Here is a 4,900-nt window from a genome sequence, read left to right as displayed (position 1 = left end):
GCCCCGCCCCCAGCCCCGCCCCGCCGCCTCAGGACACGCCCCCTCGCCGGTGGTCTCCAGGGCGCATGCGTAGTTCCCCCACCCAGTCTGTGTCTGCAGCCGTTTCCCGCCCTTTCGGTGGCCGCTGTTCGAGGCTGAGGGCGCTGAGGGAGAGTGGGGGTTTGTGCCTTCTCGCTCCTCGCTCCATGCTGCGGTGTCCTGGCAGTTGGTATGTACAGCCCTGAGCACACGAGGTGGGTTGGGGGCCCACGGGCTCCTTCCGTGTTGCTGAGGTGAGGGTGAAGGGGCTCAGGGCAGTGGCTCAATACCACTGCTGGAAACGGCCCCGTGCTCCGGTCTTCACTGTGACTGGAACTGCTGGGCTGTGAGAGCGGGCTGTGTGCTGAGAGGAAGGAATCCCAGAATGTCAGGGGTTGAAGGGACCTGGAAAGCTCATCCAGTGCAATCCCCCCATGGAGCAGGAACACCCAGCTGAGGTTCCACAGGAACCAGGCGGGTTTGAATGTCTGCAGAGAAGGAGACTCCACAACCCCCCTGGGCAGCCTGGGCCGGGCTCTGCCACCCTCACCACGAACAAGTTGCTTTTCGTATTTAAGCAGAACCTCCTGTGTTCCAGTTTGTACCCATTACCCCTTGTCCTGTCACTGGGTGTCACCCAGAAGAGCCTGGCTCCATCCCCCTGACACTGCCCCTTTCCATATTGATCCCCAGGAATGAGTGCCCCCTCAGTCTCCTCTTCTCCAGCTCCAGAGCCCCAGCTCCCTCAGCCTTTCCTCACACGGGAGATGCTCCACTCCCTCCAGCATCTTGGTGGCTGCGCTGGACTCTCTCCAGCAGTTCCCTGTCCTTCTGGAGCTGAGGGGCCACAACTGGACACAAGATTCCAGGTGTGGTCTCCCCAGGGCAGAGCAGAGGGGCAGGAGAACCTCTCTGACCCACTGACCACCCCCTTCTAACCCACCCCAGGTCCCATTGGCTTCCTGGCCACAAGGGCCCAGTGCTGGCTCATGGTCACCCTGCTGTCCCCAGGATCCCCAGGTCTCTTCTGCCCATGCTGGAGTCCCCTGCAGACTTGGTTTGTTTGGAAACAAGAAAAAGGGTTTTCAGCAGCCAAGCGAGATAACCTGCATTCCTGAGATGCTGGAAAGTTTGTGTATCTTCGTTAGCGTGACATGAGTGCTTGCTCTCCAGCCCGCGCTGCAGCTCCTCAAGATGTTTATCTGAACAATGGACTTTCAGGAACAGCTTTAGGTGTTTCATTTTATTTCTATGTTATTCATAATGTGTAAAGTACTGACTTACTGAGTTTAAAAAAAAGAAAAGCAGGTAATTGGTGCTATAGCTCAGTCTCCCTGCTGCTGTTAATCAGGCCAAGAGTTTAAGTGGCCTTTGCCAGACCCATGGTTCGTGTATTGTTTGAGCTGTGTGGAATTCCCAGCCTGTTCTGTGCTGTGGAGCAGCTAAAGTGACCATTTAAAATGAACACACTGCTCTGCTTTTATGGCAGTCTCAGCACTGACATGTGAAATTCACTCATTCCAGTAAAAACCTGAATTATGGCCCAGAAAATACATAAACTTTGTAAATACAGGCATTGTGGCTTAAACAACAGAGCGACCCGTGTGCGGGAGCTATGTCCAGGTGGAGCAGATGGGACGCTGTTATTAGGGCATGTCAGATAAACTTACATGTGCTGTTATTAAATGCGTGACTCGTACAGGAAATTGCGTGTTTATCTGGGTTAGTGAGCAGGACAGCCCAGTTGATTCTCTTGCTGGAGCAGAGGTACCTGCTGCCCTTTCAGACCCCTCAGCTGCCCGGGACGTCGGCACTGGACCGGAACACCACGGGGCATCTAAATGACACCAGACACTGATGCTTAGGCAGTTTTAGCAAGACATTCCTGCTCTATCGCTGCGCAGCCTCATTTACAGAAATGCTGCAGTGATTTAAGGGTTATAGAGAAAATATTATTTCAATAGTAAGTTTCTCCCCAAGGAAAACTATCCTCACTCTATTTTTCTCCAAATCCTAGTTTTCGGAATGTGACTTGATCATTATATGGAATAAGTTTACATTTTGACCTGTAATATATTTCATTTGTGTATATGGTTACAACCTGTGGACAGTAACTTCCAACATAAGGCATTATTCGCTCAGAGAAAGGAGGAGTGCACTTTAATTGGTGATATCTTTAAAACACTGGAAAATATTTTCTTAAATATATGACTCTATATTGAATTAAATGAAATATGTAAAACTACATCTAATAGTTCCATGCGGCATAATTACTGTTAACGTAATTATTCTTATTATTTTTCCATATGCCAAAAATCAGACAAAAGTGATCATTTTGAGTGTTGCATATATATGATGGAGTAATTATTTGGAAATATTTGGAATACAAAATATACTGCAGTAGGGCCTGGAAGTTTAATTATCCAAATATCAAGGATAAAATGCTGCATCTCACGACTTATGTACATCACAGCAGCTCACAGGTTGCTAATCAAAACCAGTGACCAATGATAACATAGAAAACAAAATAAACTATACGTTAAAGATAACGAAGCTTTTGTGCTTCCTCACCCCTGCAGCAGCTGGCTGTGCTGGTTTTGGCAGAGCTGGCGTGGATCTGCCTGTGGGATCGGTGTCTGAACGAGGCCTCGCACACCGCAGCACGGATGGGCTGAGCGGCAGATGAGAAACAGTGAGAAGATACCACGTTGCCTTAATTAATTGTGCGTAAGGATTTGGGGATTTAAGTTAGAATGTTAAAACATCCTCGTGGGTCAGGCCCATGGCACCTCTAGCCCTGTAGCCTGTCTCTGGTGGTGGCAACAGGGGATGCTGTTTGGGCAAGCACATGAGCTGGGGTGCTGGTGCTGTTCTGTTTGCCTCTTTGGCATCCTGAATGTAGTAGAGATGTTACAGGGTGTGTCTGTGCCCCTTCAGCTGCTGTTTATGGACCTGTTGCTTGGGAATTTATGTAGAATCACAGAATCATTTTGGTTGGAAGAGCCCCTCAAGATCATGGAGTCCAACCATAACCCACCCCAGCACTGCCCCATGTCCTGAGAAACTCATGTCCGTCTGTCCAACCCTCCAGGGATGGTGACTCCAGCACTGCCCTGGGCAGGCTGTTCAATGCCCCACAGCCCTTTGGGGAAGAAATTGTTCCCCACATCCAACCTCAACCTCCCCTGGCGCAACTTGAGGTTGTTTCCTCTTGTCCTAATCCCCTTTAAAGTTATCTCTACAGTCTTTTGTGACACGAAGTTCCAGACTTGTGTCAAAAAATACTTTCTTCTGGTTTAAACTCATCTTGTAGTTTAAAGTGTGCCTCCCTGTTCTTCTGTAGCAGGATTCTGTGAATATCGAGTCTGCATTCACTTCTCCTGCCGTCCTGACTTTGTGAACCTTAATAAGATCCTCCTCAGCCACTTTTTTAATCAAAGAGTCCCAGCCTTTCCGATTGCTCCTTATTAAGGCAGCTCATCGCTCCCCTCCTCTGCACCTTCTGGAGCTCCATCACGTTCTTCTTGAGCAGCTGAGGATTTGTCAGAGCAGCGAGGGCTTTGGCTTCACCTTGGTGTCTGTGGCCAAAGCAGCTGACGCTCACCGGGCTTTTGCGGCTGCTGTCGCACCCTGAGCCGGTGGCTTCAGAGCCAGGTCAGTGACGATGCCCCGATCACTTTCCAGAGTGGCAGCTGACAGCTCTGAGCTCAGCGCTGCTTTAAAATGTGTTTCCTGGTGGTTTGATAAGAGGTTGTTGTGAATTGCAGGTATAAAGGGTGACTTGTCAATAATATATGAACAGCCTGCTCCGGGAAATAATCTCAGGTATAATTATTAACACATTTATAGTGTTTGTTTCTTTCAAGGGATGGCTTCTTTCCTAGTGCTACTCCTAGATCAACAGATTGCAACTCCCCTAATAGATTTATACCAGAGTGGGAAATTCAAAGATATATTTTCTGTCTTCTCAGTCCTCCCTTTTTGATGTTTCATCTGCTCCTTGCTGTTGGTGTAGTGGTGCTTCCCGAAGAGTCCACGTTCTCTGGCTGATTCTCTGATTGTTGGGGTGGCCGGACTTCCTACACAGGAGGCCTAGATGGGGTACGGCAGCAGCTGGAGAAACACCATGCGCTGTGGACAACGCTCAGACACCCACATGGCTCTTTTCTTTCTTTTATTTTTTGAGATCTCCACCCAACCAGTGAACCTCATGTGACCCCTCCCAACGACACTACTGGTTTGTTTAATCAGTGATTAAACTGGAATTTTCCTTCCATTTCCCAACATGCTCTGTCAATCCTTACATTCCCCTTTTGTTTTTCAGTAAAGCCAAGGCAGTATAAAAGTACAACCGCCGTGGCATAACGTCACTGAGGAGGCATCACACATCCGTGTGAGATGTGGCGACGTGTCTCTTAAATCTAAATTACTGCCCAAGTGCCACTGCCAGGCCCTGGAGCCATTTCTGAGCTCTGTTCAGACAGGTCCCATTGCTCCTTCCAACAGTGTCACCTCCACCGGGAAGAACAAAACCTGAACTCTGCTACCCTACAACAGCACCACAGGTTTTTCACTGCAGGTTTTTTCCATGTTTTCCTTTTAAAAAATATTTCTTGTTTTCTAACCACCAGTGAGTGTAGAGCTGGATATCACGTAATGATTCCCTGAGCTCTTTCCTGAGCAAGAACAGTTAACTTTGACCCCCATCCTTGTGTAATTAGAGTTAGGCTTGCTTTGCCCTTGCACCTTCCGACTCGATAGCGTTTTGTTTTGCTGTCAGTTTGAATGCCCGCGTACTTTGTGTCCTGAGATCCTTCTCTGGCTCTTCCTACTTTGGGTATGCTGAATAATTTTGTAACCTCAGTAAACTTGGACATTTCAT

General features: G+C 48.5%; 1 long non-coding RNA gene across 1 annotated transcript; it reads left to right on the top strand.

Annotated features, from left to right (window-relative positions):
* Window positions 1-116: 116 nt before the first annotated feature.
* On the top strand, window positions 117-3,842 carry LOC139825798 (uncharacterized). Its single transcript, XR_011735997.1, has 4 exons — window positions 117-208; window positions 2,598-2,741; window positions 3,362-3,672; window positions 3,786-3,842. It is a non-coding gene; the product is annotated as an uncharacterized lncRNA (long non-coding RNA).
* Window positions 3,843-4,900: the final 1,058 nt, after the last annotated feature.

This window comes from Patagioenas fasciata, chromosome 28 (genome assembly GCF_037038585.1).
Source record: "Patagioenas fasciata isolate bPatFas1 chromosome 28, bPatFas1.hap1, whole genome shotgun sequence".
NCBI classification, from domain to species: Eukaryota; Metazoa; Chordata; class Aves; order Columbiformes; family Columbidae; genus Patagioenas; species Patagioenas fasciata.
The sequence above is the reverse complement of the archived record's forward strand: the minus strand, read 5'-3'. Positions and strand labels throughout refer to the sequence as shown.